We start from the raw sequence: 21,421 nt of genomic DNA, 5'->3' as shown, positions 1-21,421 counted from the left end.
TTTATTTATTTATTTTATTTCATTTTATTTATGTATTTTATTTATTTATGTATTTATGTATTTATGCCCTGCTCCTGCAGGGCATGGAGCCTAATGCAGGGCTTGAAGTCCCAACCCTGAAATCAAGACCTGAGCTGAAATCAAGAGTCAGACACTTAACCAAATGAGCCAAGCAGAGGCCAGGAGGCTGTAACTGTTATTAATAAAAAGCACTAAGTTGGGGCAGCCCCAGTGGCTTAGCGGTTTAGCACCACCTTCAGCCCGGGGCTTGATCCTGGAGACCCAAGATCGAGTCCCACATGGGACTCCCTGCATGGAGCCTACTTCTCCCTCTGCCTGTGTCTCTGCCTCTCTCTGTGTGTCTCATAAATAAATAAAATCTTTAAAAATAAAAATGAAGTCTATCTTTAGATTAGGTTAATTGTATGTGTGTGGTGGGGGGAGTAAGAAGCTGAAAAACCATGTGGGGCTTCACAGACATTCAAGACTAAACCATTTTAAAGCAGCAGAATGTAACCAGGTAAGAGACACATTCTTTATTTTCACATTTCATTTTTACCCATCTTAAATACAAGGCTACAGAGCCCTGATCTCAGCTGGAAATCGGGGCTGAGCTTTCAATAGAGCAGGACCGTGATGTTGTATCGTTGTATCTTCTAAACAGCCCAGGTGCATAGTGAGTGCTTGTTCCTTACATGCTACAGAATCCACAGTGTTTTGCCACAGCATTGTCCCCAAAGGAGAGAAGATGGCTTGGAGGATCACTAAAGATTCAATCTGTAATGTATGGACAGCTGTAAATAGAAAAGAAAACCAACCCCATTGTTATATTTGTCTTAGAGTGGGTCATCTGATTGGAGATGGATAACTTCATAGATATAGTCCAAGTTTATTGGGTATGATGAAATCTTCCTAAATAAAGCCATTTCTTCTGTTGTAACAGTTGTCATAAATGCCTAATTATAAAGTAAGAGAAGTCTTTTCAAAGTTGGCTTTCTTCAAGGGGGTAGCTTATTAAGGATATTCTGAATAAGTACTTCATGTCATAAATCTTAGCTGATGATTGATGCTGATAATTTGCTTAATGTTGATTTTCCTAAAAGGCCTAAATTGTGAATCTAATCAACCTAATAATCCCCTGACTCTAGACCCGACTGTAATAAACTCACCCATAAAAGATGACTAGCATGTTCCTAGGTCTATACACCAATAGCATGTTCAGAATTTCTTTGCCTTCTTTATCATGAAGTTATTTCTTACCTAAATTCATTCAAAGTGGCAAATCATCCCCTTTATCTTCTTTTCAGTTCATCTCCACCTCAATGGCCATTTCCATTCTACAGTCATCTATGCATTCATTGTTAATCCTGGATTTCAGACTTCTATTTTAAATTGTCTAGTAGCTTTCTCTACAAGGTAGTCCCATAAGCATCTCATAAGCAGTATAGCTGGGTGATTAGGAGCATATCCCTTAGCGCCAGATCCATCTGGATTCGAGTCTATTGCTTATAATGAGACTTAAGATGCTGATTCGTCTTGAAGCTTCCATTCCCACATCTATAGGATGGGAATAATATGGCATCCACTTCATTAGGTGGTTGTGAGAATTCATATATAAAATATTCACACAGTACCCAGTTTATGTCAAGTGCTCCATAAATAAACATTATAAAATATAAAACTGAATTCATTACTCCACCTATATGTCTGTGGCTCTCACTCAGTCCCATCCTCTTAAATTCATTTCTTTCCATCTCTATTATATCCTATGGGTCACTTAGTTCCATTCATTTCTGTTCTTTTATCTTCTTTTTCTTTTTTAAAAAGATTTATTTATTTGAGAGAGAAAGAAAGAGAGGGAGGTGAGGGGAAGAGGGTGAGAGAGAGGGGAGAGAGAGGGAAGCAGACTCCCTGCTGAGCATGGAGCCCACTGCAGGGCTCAATCCCACAACACTGAGATTATGATTTGATCCAAAATCAAGAGTCAGATGCTCAACAAACTGAGCCACCTCAGTACCCCTTTTTTTTCTTTTAAAGACTTTATTTTTCTAGATCAATTTTAGATGCACAACAAAACGAGAGGGAAGTACAGAGATTTCCCATATACTCCGACCTCACACAGGCACAGCCTGCCCCATTATCGACATCCCCCAGAATGGTCCATTTGTTACAACTGGTGAACCTATATTGACATACCATAGTCATTCGAGTCCATAGTTTATATTAAGATTCATTCTTGTTGCTGTACATTCTATGTGTTTGGACAAATGTATAATGATATGTTCCCATCATTACAGTATCATATAGAATATTTTCATGGCCCTAAAAATCCTCTGTGCTTCACCTATTCATCACTTCCCCTAGGAATCACTGATCTTTTTACTGTCTCCATAGTTTTGTCTTTTCCAGAATGTAATAATTTGGACTCATGCAGCATGTGGTCTTTTCAGATTGTCATCTTTCACTTAGTAATATGTGTTTAGGTTTCCTCCATATCTTCTCATGGATTGATAGCTCATTTCTTTTTCATGCTGAATAATATTCCATTGTCTGGATGTACCACATTTTATCTATCCATTCACTTACTGAAGGTCATTTTAGTTACTTTCAAGTTTTAGATGCTATGCCATCCATGTACAGGTTTTGGGTGGACATGTTTTCATCTCGTTTGGGTAAATACCAAGGAACATGACCGGTGGATCATATGATAAGAGTATGTTTAGATTTGTAAAAAACTGCCAAAGTGTCTTCCACAGTGGTCGTACCATTTTATATTCCTAGCAGCAATGAAGGAGAGTTCCTGTTGCTTCAAGTCCCCCTGAGCACTGGGTATTGTCAGTGTTTCAGATTTTGGCCATTCTAATAGATATGTACTGGTACCTCATTGCTGCCTTAACTTGTATTTCCCTGATGACATGTGACATGGAGCATCTTTTCATATGCTTATTTGACATCTATAAATCTTCTTTAATGAAGTATCATTTAAAGTCTTTGGTTTATTTTTTTATGGGTTGTTTGTTTCCTTATTATTCAGTTTTAAGAATAATCTTTGTACATTTTATACAAATTCTTTGTATATTTTAGATAACAGTTCTTTATCAAATGTGTCTTTTGCTAATATTTTCTCCCAGTCTGTGACTTGTTTTTTCATTCTCTTGATATTCTTCTCCCTTTATTTTTTTAAGGTTTTATTTATTTATTTATGAGAGATACACAGAGGTAGAGACTTAAGCAGGGGGAGAAGCAGGCTCCTCGCAAGGAGCCCCATTCAGGACTCAAATCCCAGACCCCAGGATCACACCCTGAACTGAAGGCAGACTCTCAACTACAAAGCCACCCAGGTGTCCCTCTTCTCTCTTTAGAATATAGAAAAATAATTATATGAAATTACATTTTTTTTCTGAGATGAATGTTGCCAATTGAATAATATAACAGAGAAAGACCAATTTGTTTTGTTGTTGTTGTTGTTGTTGTTAAGATTTTATTTATTTATTTATGTGACAGAGAGAGCACAAGCAAGGAGAGCAGCAGAGGGAGAGGGAGAAGTAGGCTGCTGGCTGAGCAGAGAGACCTATATGGGGCTCCATCCTAGGACCCTGGGATCATGACATGAACCAAAGGCAGATAGATACTTAACCAACTGAGTTGCCCAGGTGCCCCATGGGAAGACTATTTGTAATGAAACTTGAAGTAAAAAACAAGATATACTGTCTAAGGGTTTAGTTGTTGTAATTTGAAGGTTCAAATATAACAAAGTAAAAAAACCTAAATATTTTATTTCATTTTAGGTATAAGAAAAATTATAATTTTTTAAACCTTGAGAAACATTTTCCTAAATGCCCTAGACATGGCCAGTGCCAAATTGTATAATGCATCATATGGCCTTGGAAGGGGTACTTAGGTAAAGTGTTCTGCATAAATAGCAGCATTGGAAAAACAAAACAGAACAAAACCATGGGAAAAAGATAAAGAACAATCTGTATCTTTGCTCTGCCCACCTAAAAAGCTCTGTAGCAAAGTGGCTAAAAGCATCCATTCTGAGGCCTGTCCTGGCTCAGTCTCAAAGTAGAACAAGTTACTTTGTCTCCGTTCCTTGGCTTCCTCATTGATAAAATGAGGACAATAATAGTAATAAGGGTTGTTCTAAGGATAAAGTTAATAGATGGAAAGCACTTAGAAGAAGTTCCTGGCACAAGGTAAACAGTTAATATAAGCAATTATTTTTACATTGCTGTTTATGAGGATCAAATGAAACGTTCATAATCTTTGAAAGCTATACAAATTGATATCTTATGTCAATAATAAAGAAGAAAGATATTTTCTTTAAATCAGATTATTTGGTACTTGACAAGAATTTGCGGGGCTCTTCTCACATATTTGCTTGCACTTAAACTCAGCTATAAAAATAAATACTGCTTTTTGAAATTCATGTAACTGCATTTTTAAATGTTTTATATCACTTAACACATTACATTAGTCACGATTTGTGTAGATTCATTATTTTGGAATCTTGCAGTCTTTCTAAATGTTCTCTAAATTCACTCTATTTGAGTTAAAAAAACAAATCACGTTAGACTGGTAATAAGAATCCAGGGTTCAAATTCCAGTTGGCTATGAACAAACGGAATGTCTTTAGGCAAATCATTGAGCTTTTCAAAGCCTCAGTCTCCTTACACATAAAATTACCAGGTAGGAGCAGATAATCTCTAAGGTCATATCCAATTATAAAATTCCATGAGTTGTAGGTTAGGATAAACATCACTATCTTTGTTTTCTGTTGGAATAGATTTTAAAGGACTTGCCTTACGTCACACATTTGGAATTTTAAACAAGCAAAAAATACCATTCTCCTGGCTCTCAGACTGAACTTTTAGTGCAGTGAATCTCGGCTTTTCAAATAAAAATGCCATAGAATTCCTCTACTCTGTAAAAATATTGAAAATAAAGACAATTGAAGCAAAACAAACTGTACAATTCTTAGCAACCTGATACCACCTGAAAATACTTCTTAGCTTTAAACTCTCTCAGACAAAATAATACCTCTACCAGCTTAATGGAAGCAAAAATCAAAAATATTTCCAAAAGTACAGAAGTCAAGTCATCTTTTTTATATAGCCTGAGATCAACAAACTGCTTGTGCTGCTTCCCTGCACTGGTCTCAATACTGCCCAATTTTAAGAAAACTGCAGTGACCAGTGCAGTACCTGACACCACCTGTGCCCCACCAATCAATATACTAACATGCCTGGCAAAGGACAGCAGGAGGGACAAGAGGTTGGCCGATAAAAGAAATAAACATAAAGCATTTTAAAGTCTACTATTTTCTTACTAATTATGTTAATATCAGACAAAATAGACCTCAAGACAAGGAATATTACCAGAGATAAAGAGGGATACTCCATAATACTTTTAAAAAGTCAGTTCATTAAAAACATATGGCAATCTTAAATGCATAAGTAATATATGACAGGGCTTTATAATATGTGATGCAAAAATTGACAGAACTAAAGGGAAAACAGACAAATCTATAGACAGAGATGGAATATACATTTTTTTCTTTCAGTCATTATATTAATGTATCAAATAGAGAAAAATCAATAAGGATAGTGAATTTTTAACCAACACTAACAAGCACTGAGAAGAAGTTCCTGGCACAGGGTAAACAGTTAATATTAGTGATTATTTTTAAGCACATTGATGTCCTTGATGTTTATAAAGCACAACCGACAACTGCATAAAGTACTTTTTCTCCAAATGCACATGGAACAAATATCTAGAAGGACCATATGATAGGGCATAAATCAAATCTCAAAATTTTTCAAAGAACTTAATTATACAGTGTACTTCTCTGACTACAACAGATTTAAATTAGAAATCAGTTACCAATAGATATATGGAAAAACCCCAGAATCTGGAAATTAATAAACCTATTTTTAAATAATCCATAAGTCAAAGAAACCATTTAAGTATAAATTAGAAAATATCTCAAGCAAAATGCTAAAGAAGTCAAATTTGTGTATGTAGCTAAAATTGTGCTTTGAAGGCAATTTCTAGCTGTATATTGAAGAAAAGGAAGCATTTTAAAATAATGACCTACACTTCTACATAAAGAAGCTAGAAGAAGATCAGTGGTTAAACTCAAAGTAATTAAAAGAAAGAAAACATTTAAAAATGGAAAACAATGATATGATAAAAAGGCAATAGATAAAATTAAAAAACCAAAAGTTAGATCTTTGAAAAGATTTTTCTAGTAATAAACTCTGTCAAGACTGATCAAGGGGGAAACAAGGAGGGGAAGAAAGAAAAGTCACAAATTCTCAATATCAGAAATGGGATAAAGATATCACTGCAGACCTTATAGACCCTTAAGAGAATAAGGGAGTATCATGAAAAACTTTGTCAATAAATTTTCCAACTTAGATGAAATGGGAGTCTATTAAAAACAAAAATCATGAAAACTGGCACAAAAGGTAATAAAAAAAATCTGGACATTGCTATAACTGTTAAAGATATTTAACTCTATGGGAACATTTAAACTTTCCCACAGATACCTCAAGGCTTAGGTAGTTTCATTAGTGATTTCTTTCAAACATTTAAGGAAGATCTAATATAAATTCTATGCAAACTCAGAAAATAAAGGAGGAAACTTCCCAATATGTTTTATGAAGCTAGGATAAACCCAATAGTAAAACCTGACAAGAACATTTCAAAAGTACATACCAATAACACTATTGAATATAAATGCAAAAATTATTGACAAAACATTACTAAGTCAAATCTAGTAATATAGAAAGAGTATAATAATGCATCATGACTAATAGGCTCTTTCTTATGAATACAGGACTAGTCATTCAGTGTAATTTATTATAACAGTATCTCATTAAAAACATAAAATATATTAAAAAAACATAAAATATGACAAAAACTAAATCTATAAATTTGGAAATCTAGGAATAGAAAGAGAACATCTTAAATCTGATTTTAAAAAATCCTAGGGGACGCCTGGGTGGCTCAGCGGTTTAATGTCTGCCTTTGGCCCAGGGCGTGATCCTGGAGTCTCAGGACTGAGTCCCACATTGGGCTCCCTGCATGGAGCCTGCTTCTCCCTCTGCCTGTCTCTGCCTCTCTCTCTCATGAATGAATAAATAAATAATTTTTTTTTAAATCCTAAAAAGAAACCATGGTTTTCTTTCCTCTGCTCTCACCAACACTTTCGACACTAAATGTATAGGGTTTTCCCCCATGCTGATGCATCTGATACCAGCTAAGTATCCTACAGTTCATTCTGATACTATCTACCTGGAGTTAGTGTTAAATCTCACAAGTTAAGGGCTCAAACCCATAGACTTTAACCACTTCACATGCAAGACACAACTCTGGACCTCCTGTACTCATAACTGAGCAGCTATAAGTTAGAGTTTCCCACAATCAATAATTTTCTGGAATGGCTCACAGAACTCAGAGAAACACTTATATTTGCCAGGTCATATAATAGAATATAATACAAGATACAGACAAACAGCCAGATGAAGAGGCACATAGGGTGAGGTCTAGAAGTGTCCTCAGTTTAAGAAGCTTCTGTCCCTGCAGAGTTAAGATGTGCCACCCTCTTAGCATATGGATGTGCTCACCAACCAGAAATTCTCTAAGCACTGTACCTTAGAGATTTTTGTGGAGGCTTCATCATGTAGGCATACTGCATTATTAATTAAATCTCTAACTCCTATAGGAGGATAGGAAAAGCTTAAAAGCTCCAAGCTACTAATCGTGGCTTAGTCTTTCTGGTGACCAGTCCTCATCCTAAAGTTATCTGGATAATATTTGGCCTTTCCTATCACTCCTATAATTCCAAGGGAATTAGGAACTCAGTATCAGGAACTGGGGTCAAAGACCAAATATTAGAACATGAGATTGTCTTAGCATCCCTATCACTCAGGAGATTACAAGCTTTCTAAAAGCTCTGTAAGAGGATTTGGTGGCAGATTATATAATAATATACATCTTATTACTTACCAGGACATCTATAAAAAACACAGCTAACATTATACTTAGCAGTGAAAGACTAACATGTTTCTCTTAAGATTAGAAACAATTTCTCCTAAGAATGGCTCTTCTATTTAAATTTGAACTAGAAATCTTAGCCAGTGAATGAGGCAAAAAAAATAAGAAACATAAATATTAGAAAAGAAAAATTTAATTGTTTTTATTTGTTGATGATGATTTTTGTACATAGAAAATTCTAAGAAATCTATAAAGAAATAAATGTAATAGATGATCTTTCAGGGTTTCAGGTTATAAAGTCCATATAACAAAATTAAAGTATTTATACTACTTGATTTCAAGGTTTACTATAAGCCACAGTAACTAAAATGGTTTAATATTAGTGTACAGATATCCACTAAGGTGGTGGAATAAAATAGATTCTAAAAATAGATCCATGCTAGGTGGAAATCTGTTGACAAAGGTATTAATGCAATTGAGTAGGGAAAAAATGTCTTTAAACATATGGTGCTGAAAAAAATGTACATCCACATGGAAAAGAACAGTCTGAACTTCTGTCTTACACCATACAAAAAATTAGAGATTGAGCATAAGACTTAAAACTGCAAAACTTCTATAAGAAAATTTCAGAGACTATCTTACAACCTTGAGATAGGCAAAGATTTTGTAGACAAGACAAAAAATTGCTAATCATAAATGAAGAATAATCAAGTGGATTTCAACAAAATTTAAAACTTCTGCTCATCAGCAACACATTAAGAAAATGAATAAACAATCTAGAAACTGAGAAATATTTGTTACACATCTGTGATAAAGGACTGGTACCCAGAGTATATAAACTACTACTGTAAATAATAGAGACAATCTAATTTTTTAAATAGCCAAAAATTTGAACATATACTTAAAAAAAGAAACACAAGGCATGTAAATGACCAAGTAGCACATGAAAAGTGCTCAACAGCATTAGTCATCAGGGAAATTCAAATTAGAACACAAGATGCTACTACTATATACCACTCAAATAGCTAAAGTTTAAAAACTTACATTATAAATATTGGCACAGATACGAAACAATTGGAACTCCCATATTACTGGTAGGAGAGAAAAATGCAGCAACCACTTCAGAAATTTTAGTTCTTTATAAGTGATACATATTCCTATTCTATGACCCAAGAATTCTACTCCTAGGCATTTACCCAGGAAAAATGAAAACATGTCTACACAAAGACTTTTTTTTATAAGAACATTCATAGCAACTTTATTTGTAGTAGCCCAAAACTAGAAAATAAAATGTCCATCAATAAAAGATTGGTCAAATCATGATATGATATCACAAAATGGAAAGCAGTACCTGGGTGGCTCAGTGGTTGAGCGTCTGCCTTTGGCTCAGGTCATGATCCTGGACTCTTGAGATTGAGTCCTGCATCAGGTTCCCTGTGGGGAGCCTGCTTCTCCCTCTGCCTATGTCTCTGTCTCTCTCTCTTTTCGTCTCCTGTGAATAAATAAATAAAAATCTTTTTAAAAAAATAAAAAATCAAATCAAATGGAAAGCTGCAAAGCAATAAAAAAAATGAACTGATATCCAGAATCTCAAATATCAAAAACATTTTGTTGAGCAAAAGAATCTAGATGCAAGAGGGTATTTTATTTATAGAAGTTTCAAGAACAGACTAAAGTGTGATAATAGATATCAGAACAATTGTGGGGGGGGATGAGAAAGAGGGGACTGATTGCAAGGCACATAAGGCAATTCACCTTCACTGGCATGTTGGTCACATAGGTACATACATTTGTCAAAACTACCAAGATATACAGTTAAGACCTGTGCATTTTATATTTCAACAAATAAAAATCTAGCATTTTCAAATACTTAATCTATGTTAAATACAAGGCATGTCTGACCCATTTTTAAGAAAAAAATTATAAAATAGCTAAATTATATTATGATTAGTCAGAGTACAAGATGATCTTTGCTCTGGATACTTGTGTGGGAATTCCTCTAATAATAAGGTCCTATACTACACTAGAAATGATGAGATTTACAAAAATATAGTTTAAAATAGCTTTTTAGGAACATATATGCTGATTTAGGACCCTGAATATATCCTGCCAGCCCTTTCTGGCCTGCCAGGTCTCTGTGGAGAGGTCTGCTGTTAATCTGATATTCCTCCCCATGTAAGTCAGGGATTTCTTGTCTCTTGCTGCTTTAAGGATCTTCTCTTTATCTTTGGAATTTGCAAGTTTCATGATTAAGTGTCGAGGTGTTGAACGGTTTTTGTTGATTTTAGGTGGGGGATCTCTCTATTTCCTGGATCTGAATGCTTGTTTCCCTTCCCAGATTAGGAAAGTTTTCAGCTATGATTTGTTCAAATACATATTCTGGACCTCTGTCCCTTTCGACGCCCTCGGGAACCCCAATTAAACATAGATTTTCTTCCTCAGGCTGTCACTTATTTCCCTTAATCTATCCTCATGATCTTTTAATTGTTTGTCTCTTTTTTCCTCAGTTTCCCTCTTTGCCATCAACTTTTCTTCTATGTCACTCACTTGTTCTTCCACCTCATTAACCCTCGTCATTAGGACCTCTAGTTTGGATTGCATCTCATTCAATTGATTCATAGAATCAACTCAAAAATTAGAAAATATCCCAGTCATCTTGGTTCCAAAGAATCTCTCAGGCATTTGACTCAATTGTCGCAGAAGTATGGGTAACTTGAGTTCATTTTCCAAAGAAATAGTCCTCATAGTAGGCATGTCGCAACTGGTGAGCTACCCATGTAAGGGTTCTTAAGCACACAGGGAAAGCACATGTTTCAGAGGATTAAAAAAGCTGTAATAAGTCAATCTAGCTTACATATGACATTTTCCTGCATGGGCAAGTATCTTCAGTTTTATCTTGACATATCTACTGCTATCTTTTCTAAAAAGCTGCTTTTGCACATGAAAAATTGCCATTTCACATATAGCAAAACACTTAAAGTCTCCCTCACACATACAACAAAAAGTCATATGGTCTCTGGAAAATTGGTTATATTTTTATCATTACTGAGAACTGGTTAAAATTAAGTTATATAAGTTTATATGAGCCTAACATACTGTCTTATTAACTAGCTATTGGTAATATGATCTACACATGATCTATAGTATAACCAAGATGTTTCCAATACTTGCTTCCTCAATGACCTGACTATGTGAAGTCTAATCATATCATAATTTACATAAAAATAGAGAACAGGGAGTCAAAAAGATGTAGTCAGGACTGAGCTACTTGGAATAATGCCTTTCTGTCCTCAGGAACAGGCAGACACCAATCCAATCCTACCAATGACTTCCCCTTCCACAAATGTGAGCTAAGCGGCTCTTTTTGGATTCAGTACAACTTACCACTGCCATGGCCAATGTCAGAGCTTGTGGTCAGGGTTGGGCAAAAAGTAAAAAGAAACCAACAGATCCATGAATGTACTGGTCATGCTGTACTGGGTTTGGTCAAGCAGAAAGCTTTGTGGTGCCACTCCCAGCAACACCTTGATCATTCACTCCATACTCAGCTAATACTGAGTGGGTGACAGAGGAAAAGTGACTTAGCCTCATTGGACAGAGACACTACATTTAAATATTACTATTCATTAATGGGTAGATTTGGGGTATACCTAAACCATTTGGGGCCATATCCAACTTAGTTACTAAAAAACCTGGTGGTGCTTTGTAGAAAATTTCACTATTAAAAGCAAATATCCCCTATTTTGACTAAACTCTGAAAAAGAAGTTATGGAACACTTAGTCCTACTATATAGTAGGCTATTAAGGTGTATTTGTTGAATGAATGAATGAATGAATGAATGAATGAATGCTATAGGGCTCTAGTACACTGCTGAGCAGCTCCAATATTTATGCACCAAGTTAACATTACTTATTGGTTTCATCTGAATATGTATATTTACTAAAATGATAAGAATAGCTTGTTACCAAGTATTGACTGCAGAGCTAGTGGAGCAGGGATACTATTTTGAAAATATTATACCGGTATGCTCATCTGGGGGTTCCCCTCCCAGTAAAATCGAGAACCTTTAACACCTTTAAAGAGGAGCGAAAAAGAACAAAGAAGTTATTGTTCAGCTTTAACTTGCAAATTTTGTCAGTTCCATTTTCGTTTTGATGCCCAGTTTTTGTTAAGAAGGAATGGAAATTTGTTGGGTGCCTGGCTGGCTCAGTGGTTGAGTGTCTGTCTTAGGCTCAGGTCATGATCCCGGGGTTCTGGGATTGAGTCCCGCATCAGGCTCCCCACAGGGAATCTGCTTCTCCCTCTGCCTATGTCCTTGCCCCCCCCCTCGATATCTCTCATGAATAAATAAAAAATCTTTTAAAAAACAGAAGGAATGGAAATTTGCAAACTCCAAAGGCTTTCCTTAAAATATGAAGAATTGGAGCCTGAAAGAAAATGCAGGGAAATGAAGCCAGAAAGAATTCAGAATACAATGAACTCTCAAATGAAAGGAAGGAGGAAAAAAAAAAAAAAAACCTTTTGGTCTCGGAGAGAGGTGGGGATAAGAAGAGATAGTGAGAGAAAAAATGAAGGAGTTCAGACTCAGGGCATCCTGGCTGTCCTCTAAGAGTCAAACCCCTGGGTGGGGATACAAGTGGGAATAGAAACCCCCAAATAGGACTAGAGGAATTCAAGTACAGAGGGACTCATTCCTCAGTTCTCAAAAGAATAATTTTTGTTTTAAATGCAAACTCCTTAAAGACGACTAACATTTTACATGCCATTTCAACATGATGCCAGGCTAACAGTGTGGGAATGGTGGAGGGTGGTATTTCATACCACAGTATGTAGAGAGCAGAAAGATGGAAATCCTGGGTGTTCCAGGAAAATTGAAGCCAAACAGCTTGGAGGGTAGGATGAAGGGCCACAGTGAGCAAAGACTTCATATCTAGAGGCTGTGGCAGGACTCACATTCTTTAGGGGAAGATAAAAGTTTGATGTCCCAAACCAGGCAGGACTAGCCATACTTCAGCGACCACCAACTCAAGACACCTGGGCACAAGATATGACCAGCCATACCCATGGAGCTTCAGAGAAGACACAGGAGACGGCCCAAGTGCCATCCTGCCACCATGATAATCGACACTTTGTCCCTGCATCCAGTCATACTGGGGAAGGAAAGAGGAGGGAGGTGAGTGAGACAGCTTTATAAGGAGTTTCAATTTTAAACTGATGGCATTTACATCTAAAAGTCACTACTTAAGTCACCTCTTACTAGCAATTTTTAGTTCCCCTCCCACAACCCACCCCCCTTCCACCATTAGCAGAAAGAATTTGAAAGCTAGATTAGATTAGTTATATAAAAATAATTTTAAGTTCCTTTCTTGGGGCACCTGGGTGGCTCAGTGGTTGAGCATCTGCCTTTGGCTCAGGTCATGATCCCCAGGTCCTGGGATGGAGTACCACATGAGGCTTTCCACAGGGAGCCTGCTTCTCCCGCTACCTATGTCTCTGCCTCTCTGTGTGTGTGTCTCTTGTGAATAAATAGACAAACCCTTAAAAAAAAGTTCCTTTCCTTGTGTGCCTGAGTTATATTAAAATACCAATAATTAGTGATAGCAATTATTATGTACCAGGCACTATTCTAAGCTCACCACAGTTGTTAACTGATGTGTTAATGGCAACTATTCTATGAAGTAGGTACTATTCTTTCTTTTTTAAAAAAAGATTTTATTTATTTATTCATGAGAGACAGAGAGAGAGAGAGAGAGAGGCAGAGACACAGGCAGAGGGAGAAGCAGGCTCCATGCAGGGAGCCTGATGTGGGACTTGATCCTGAGACTCCAGGATCACGCCCTGGGCTGAAAGCAGGCGCTAAACCACTGAGCCACCCAGGGATCCCCCTTTTCACTTTTTTTTTTTAATTAAATTAAATTAAATTAAATTAAATTAAATTTTTTTTTTTAGTAGGTACTATTCTTATACTCATTTACAAAGGAGAAAATAAAACCACACAGCTATTAAGTGACAGGACCTGGACTCATACCAGACAACCTGGCACTAGAATCAGGACTCATAACCCCCCTGGTAAACTGCAGGTAGGTGTGAGTAAATACAACTTTGCAGAGGAGCAAGCAGTACAGCTGGGATTCAACTCAGATGGCCTAGTTATAATCAGAAGTGCTTTTTGCCATGCTATTGCTTTTTTCCCCTTTTCCTCTTCTTCTGATAGGAGAACTGCTTTTCCTTTGGGTACCTGCACCTTTCCACAAGAGCCTGTCAGCCAAGGATCCCCAACAAAACCAGCTGATTGGTGAACTTCTACTCACCTTAAAGAATAAGGCCAATCAAAATCCTTCTCAGAGATTGAAACAGACCCTGGGAGACAGAGACAATCTCTCCTCTTCTGGGATTGTAGGTGCTAGGGTAGATGGTACTCATTCATTTTAGTAACCGGCATGTGAATCACCTTCTTATGTGAGGAATCCACCACCTTGGCAGCAGATCAGAGAAGCCAGATATATCAGATATTCACTTTTTCAACCTCCCTTGTAGCTATGGTGTCAGCATAACAGCCAAGCCAGAGTAATGAGATGTACAGACTCCAGGTTTTGATTAGAAGTTAACGAACTAAAGAAGTGGAGACTGCACAAAATCTATTTCTAGAGAGGACAATACACGGCAGCATCTACATCCCATTTCTAGAGAGGCTGCAGTTCTAGCAAGGGTGTTGGAGGCCCAGGGTCCAGCACCTATACATTGCCCCCAAGGGGGCTATATCAGGTCACTGAGGGGTGTCTGCAGGAAGACTGTGTTAAGGCTTCTGAAAGGGAGCCCCTGGAGCTTGCCTTCCAGCCCTCCTGGAGGTTCTGTGAGCTACTTGATAAATCTCTTTTCATAAGTCTCTACTAAAAATAACCATTTAGTTTCTTGTGCTTAAAACGAGGGAATCCGCTTTAGTTTTCTATTGCTGCTGTATTAAGTTACACAAACTTTGTGGCTCAAGACAACACAAAATTCTGGGGCACCTGGGTGGCTCAGTCGTTTGAGCAGCTGACTCTTGATTTGGGCTCTGGTCATGATCTCAGGTCCTGGGATAGCCAGTGTTGGGCTCCCTGCTTGGTGAGGAGTCTGCTTGAGGATTCTTTTTCTCCCTCTGCGCACCCCCCATGCCCTCGCCCCCTGCCACTCTGCCCCCCCCCACACACACACACTCTCTCTCTAAGATAATAAATAAAATAAAGCTTTAAAAACAAAAAGACAATGCAAAATTCTGTTATGCTTCCAGAAATCAAAAGCCCTAAAATCAGGGTATCAGCAGGGTTGCATTCCCTTCCGGAGGCTCTAGAGAAAAATCCATTTCCTTGCCTTTCTCAGCTTTAAGAGGCTTCTTTCTTCCATCTTTAAAGCCAGGAACATTGCAGTTCTCTGATTATTCTTCCTTATCGCATCTCCTCAGATACTCCTTCCCTTCTTCTGCCTCCCTCTCCCACTTCCTAGAACCTCTGTGATTATACTGGGTCCACCTGGAGAATTCAGGCTCTCCCTATTTTAAGGTCAGCTGATTAGCAACATTAATTCCATCTGCATTAATTTTTCTCTACCATGTAACTCAACATATTCACAAGTTCTAGGGATTAAAATGTGGACATCTTCGGAGGCATTGTTCTGCCTATCACAGAACGTCAATGACACAGATACCTCTATCAGGTATGCTTACAAGCAACAAATGGTTAAGGAAACAGGGGAAATCTGGAAGCTACCATCTGACCTGACTGTGGCTAAATATGATAAAAATCTTCTTGGTATTAATGGTGTGGCAAACAAAAGGCTGATTTGAGCCACTATAATAGGAAGCCACTCTCCTCATCCAATTCTCTGATCATTCCGTAGACCTGGAAGGAAAAGAAAGGCACCTTTGAGAAAAAAAAAAAAAAAAAAAACTTGTCACCACAGAAAAGCAAGTATTGTCCACCCTCTTCCTAGCTTTTCCTATAGAAAATATGGGAAGTAAGCAATATGACAAGGTAACTACATACTGGGAAAAGGGAAACATTCAGTACTTTGAATCTTTATTGACATTGGCTCTAAAATGTGCTAATTACTAGAGACCCATCCTGTGATACACCACTCATAGTTAAGGATTATAATATCAGAGAAGCCCACTACACATAGGCCCAGTATAAACCATAAAGCCATCATGTGATTATACTCCAAGTTGAGTGTATAATTGAAATAGGTAGACTCAGAAGTGGGCAGAACCTGCACATGAGTTCCCTGAACTGTGGAGAGATTGAAATGGATGATTAAAAACTCTTTGAACTCCCAACAGCTAATACAAAAACTAGTTACACCACCAAAGATGAAAGATGCATGGGTCATGATTCTTATCACATTTCCATTTACCTTACCTTTTGATCATTGTAGCAGCAAGTTGGGTCTTATAGAATAACAGTGGATTATTATAAACTTAATCAAGAAGCATCTCTAATTGTACCTACTCTTCTAGAGGTAGTCATTTTGCTTAAGCAAATCAACATGATCCTCAGAATCTGATAGTTATTAGTCAAGAAAATACTTTTTTTTTCCTTTTCTTCAGTATGCAGACTCAAAATCCCTATCTGCATGTTCCCTCAGTTGTCAATTTCCTAGATCTATGCTAAAATCTCATCAATGGATCCCTTAATAACACCATCTCGTATCTCATTGATCCTCCATATGACAAAAAGAGGTATGTTACACTAGATACCTGAGTAAGACAATGTATATAAAAAAGAATGAAGAAAATCTAGGATGGTATCAGGAACTGCAACTTCAATAAAGTTTCTGGGAGTCCACTGATCTGGGACAAGTTGAGATACCACCCCCAAAGTGCAGGTAAAGTTACTAACCTTATACCCCTTCTCACAGGAAAAAAAAATGCAAAAGATTTCTTGGCCCTCTTCTGGAATTGGCAGGCAACATTCCCATAAATGCATTTCTCTGACACATTGACTGGACCTAAAAGCTACACACTTTGGGTGGGGGGCAAATCAGTAGAGAGCTCTCTATCTGGTATGCATCATAGCTCAAGCAGCTCTGCTACTTGGTCTTTATGACTCAACAGATCCAAAGTGTTTAAAATATCAAATGAGGCAAATAGGGATGCTGAATAGAGCCAACGGCAAATCTCAAGGCAAGAGTCGTAAGGCGGTCCTTAGAGGTTTGGGTGAAGGTCATGCCCTTTTCAGCAAGTCATTATTTCCCTTGAGAGAAATATCTTGCTGCTGAACTCTGACAGAGACTCATCATCAAATCACGGGACACCAGATGACCATTGTGACTGGGTTATCTCATCTGCCTCACCATAAACTGAGTTCACCTTGGAGCATATCATCATCAAGTAGAAGTGTTTTTCTTAGGTTTCAAAGCACAAACACATTCTAAAAGCATAAATTGCATGAGCAAGTGGTTCATACTTTCAGCATATCCATTCCTTTTTTTAAAAGATTTTTTATTTATTCATTTGAGAGAATGACAGAGAGCACAAGGCAGGAGGAGAGAGAGAGGGAGAGGGAGAAGCAGACTCCCTGCTAAACAGGGAGCTCGATGTGGGGCTTGATCCCAGGACCTGGAGATCATGATCTGAGCTGAAGGCAGGTGTTTAACCATCTGAGCCACCCAGGCACTCCCAGCATATCCATTTCTGACTTAATCCAGCCATCTTCAGCTTATACATAGGATTCTGGAGAGTAGCCTGTGAATAACTGACTACGGTTAGAACTGGGTTTAGAGAATGCTGTGCATGATTTTCTGGAAACAGCTAAAAGGTTTGTTGAAATGTTTCACATCCATTTAAGGGTGCTGCTAAGGGATAGTGAAGAAGGGAAAATGCCCTGTGAGTAGAAACTTGAGGTCTCTATGTCCAGTTTTCCTGTCAATAGCAATGGCTTGAGATTATATCTATACAGATGCATTGGGATCTGCTAATGGTTTGGACAGACATTCATATATTTGGAAGGAACAAGATTGGAGGATTAAAGGTGAAGTTCACAGAATGGTATGTAAATATCTGAATGGATTCAGATTGTGAGAATATCCATGGACTTCATGAATGCTCCCCAAGAGACCCCACCAAGAAACTGAACAAGATGACAGGCCACATCCTCCCACTGTGTCCTCAGTGTTTGCTGATTAAGCTCCTGAGCAACATGGTGATGTTGGCAGAAATAAAAACTATACATGGACTCCATGACATGAACTTAACACTTGTAAAGACTACCTGGCAACTAAAGAATGAAGTCATCAAAAACAAAAACAAAAAAAACAGAGCTGTTTGCCCTTTTCCGATTGACTTATTTCACTCAGCATAATAAGGGCAAACATTATATGGTTTCATTCATTTGGGGAATATAAAAAATAGTGAAAGGGAATAAAGGGAAAGGAGAGAAAATCAGTGAAATATCAGTGAGGGTTGCAAAACATGTGAGACACCTACCTCTGGGAAATGAACAAGGGGTAGTGGAAGGGGAGGTGGGCGGGGGGTTTGGGTGACTGGGTGACGGGCACTGAGGGGGGCACTTGGCGGGATGAGCACTGGGTGTTATGCTATATGTTGGCAAACTGAACTCCAATAAAAAATTTAAAACATTAAAAAAAAAAAAAAAACCAGAGCTGAAAGCTGTGGGAATAGAAAAGTTTTGTTGCTTAGAACTCTAGATCCAGCTATACCTGAAGTCCAGATTTTTCACTTATAGGGGCCAATAAATTCTCTTTTCAGATTTCACTAGTTGAATTGGTTTTCCAACACATATTACAAAAAAGTACTCTTCTCTACATGCCATGATGTAGAATTACCACACTCAGCTAATTTGTGGAATGCATAAGCAGGGGAGGGGGAAGAGGGAGAGAGAGAGAGAAGCAGGCTCCCTGCTGAGAAGGGAGCCCAAAATGGGGCTCAATCCCAGGACCCTGGGATCATGACCTGAGCCGAAGGCAGACACTTAACTGACTGAGCTACCCAGGTACCATTCTCTTATGGAAGTAAATTTGCAGTAAAATTTACCAGTTTTAAATATAGGTTAATGAGCTTTGATATATGAAAAAAGTTGTATAACCACCACCTCAGTCATGATACAGAATCTATCCATCGTTGAAAAAATTACCTTCTCCTTTTCAATCAATCAATTTCTGAACTTTTGTCCATTTCCAAAAAAATTATTTTTTGCTCTTTCTTCTTACCTTTTTCCAGGATTGCATATTTCTAGTAACACATGTATTAGACTGCCTTCTTTTGGCTTACATATCACTGATGCTTTTTTCCTTTATAACCTTTTCTCATCTTTGCTTCATTTTGGATAGTTTGTGTTGCTGTATCTTCAACTTGATCTCTTTTTCTAGAATGTCTAATCTGCTATTAGTCTGATCCAACATATTTGTCATTTTTATTATTTTATTTCCCATCTCTAAAAGTCTGTCTTATATCTTCAGTTCCTCTATCATCATGTTTTCCTTTACTTATTTGAACATATCAAATATATTTATAACAGCTGTTTTTATGTCCTCCTGCATCTTTGTCATTTCTGAATCTCTTTCTATTGGCTGAGTTTTCTCCTGGCTGTGGATTATATATTCCTACTTCTTTGCGTGACCAATAATTTTTTATTGATTGCCAAAAAGAGTGAGCTTTATATCATGTGTTGTTGAATTTTATTCTGATGTACAGTTATTTGCAATCAGCTACAACCTTTTGAGTCTTGCTTTTAAGCTTTGTTAGAGCGGGTCCAGAGTAGCCTTGAGTCAAGTCCAATTTATCTCATTATTCAAATGGTAACTTGTAGAAACGTGAATATTTGCCAACCCTGTGTGCTCCAAATATTATTATACCCATCCTCCTAGCAGTTACTTCCCTGGCCTCAGTTTCCTCTCACATGTGCAAGATCACTACTCAGTCAAAGCCTCAAGGGGATCCCTCTAGAGATCTCTGGAGTTCCGTGTTTAGGCAGTCCTTTCTCCTCAGTACTCCACTCTAAAAATTCTGGCAGCCTTGACCTCCCCAAACTCTGACCTCCACCTCTTCAATTCAGCAGGACTAGCAGAGACATCCCCTCCCACCCCACCCCCTAATCTCATTTCCTCTAGATAGTAACTTGGTATAATCTTAGTACTCATCTTGTTTATTTCCTTTCTGTCAGTCCTACACTGAAAACCATTATTTTTTTGTAATTTCTCTGGTACTTTTCAGTTAACATAGTATGGTAAATCCAAACCCTATAACTCCATCCAGGCTGAAGCAGAAGTCCACAGTATCATTCTTAATGAGTGCCTAGAATTCCACTGAATGGATATATCATCTGGGATACAGGTATTTGATAGGAAAAACCATACCTTGTTCATCATTGTACCCAATGATTCTGAGGAATGATGGAAATTGACATATATCAGGACTCAATAAATATGTAAATACTGAATAAATTATTACTGAGACTATTTCTCTTTACTTCTTAGTATAAAACTGCCAAGTAAACATTTTTGTTGCTAACTTCTACCAGAATCCTACAGTAATAACTATTTATTTAGGATATATTTCTCTAAATATAAATTCTGGCTCAAAGAAAAGACAGATTTCAAGGTATTAATGTTTATTTCCAAGTTGACCAAATGGAATCAGTTTAATGTTCACTGACCAATACGTTTTTAATGAATACTTATTTTTCTATATCTTTGACAAAACTGATACTTCAAGTATCTTTGTTAGTTTCATAGGTTTGAGGCTATCTAATTTTAGTAGTTATTTATATTTATTTGATTACTATTTAGGTGGGTCATTTCTTTGTTTTTGTTTTCACTTCTAATCCTGAGTGGTTATCTATTACACAAAAGTTTTGTGATTTTTTTTTTTTATTAACAAAATAGACTGGGAATTCTTAATCCCTATAACATTCATCCTATATTCAGTGCAACGTCCAAAGTTTAAAGGGATATTTGTTTTTAATTATTGTTTTCCTATCATCATGTTTAAGTCAGTTCAAAACCAAAGAGCTCATTTTCTACTCCAAACAATGAACAATATGTTCAAAGGATTGAGCAGTCTAGTAGACTCAAACAGCAAAAAGTCAAAGAAAAAGACTATAATTAAAAGCACTTTTCACAGGTCAAAAGTATAAGCTCATTAATGTTTTACCGTGCAGATGGCATTAATAAGTAACCAAAGATACATGTTCATTATTATTGTCCCCACCATTATTCCTTTGATATAAATGGCTCAGTAGATGTGAGGCACTTACCCAGATGATGAGATTCAATAGTTAACACAGTACCTAGACTCTCTCCCTACAAAAACACTCAGCGGGGTCAGTAAAAAAAGATACATATTATTCAAGAGAGAAAGAAATATCCTCACCTTATAAAAGAGATAATTTACCCCAACATTATTTATACTTGCAATAACATTGGAAA

At 37.2% G+C, this 21,421-nt stretch overlaps 1 long non-coding RNA gene across 4 annotated transcripts in view; it reads right to left on the bottom strand.

The window, feature by feature from the left end:
* Positions 1 to 521: 521 nt before the first annotated feature.
* Positions 522 to 21,421, bottom strand: part of LOC102152855 — a 62,833-nt gene continuing 41,933 nt past the window's right edge. For all 4 annotated transcript variants that reach the window (XR_005362013.1, XR_005362015.1, XR_005362016.1 and 1 more), the window contains 5 exons: positions 15,756 to 15,879; positions 14,314 to 14,477; positions 12,956 to 13,152; positions 9,353 to 9,493; positions 522 to 794 (listed from right to left, as the gene is read on the bottom strand). This is a non-coding gene — a long non-coding RNA (uncharacterized LOC102152855). The remainder of the gene's footprint in view (positions 795 to 9,352; positions 9,494 to 12,955; positions 13,153 to 14,313; positions 14,478 to 15,755; positions 15,880 to 21,421) is intronic.

Source organism: Canis lupus, chromosome 7 (genome assembly GCF_011100685.1).
Source record: "Canis lupus familiaris isolate Mischka breed German Shepherd chromosome 7, alternate assembly UU_Cfam_GSD_1.0, whole genome shotgun sequence".
Taxonomy (NCBI): Eukaryota; Metazoa; Chordata; class Mammalia; order Carnivora; family Canidae; genus Canis; species Canis lupus.
This window is presented reverse-complemented; position numbering and strand designations above follow the sequence as displayed.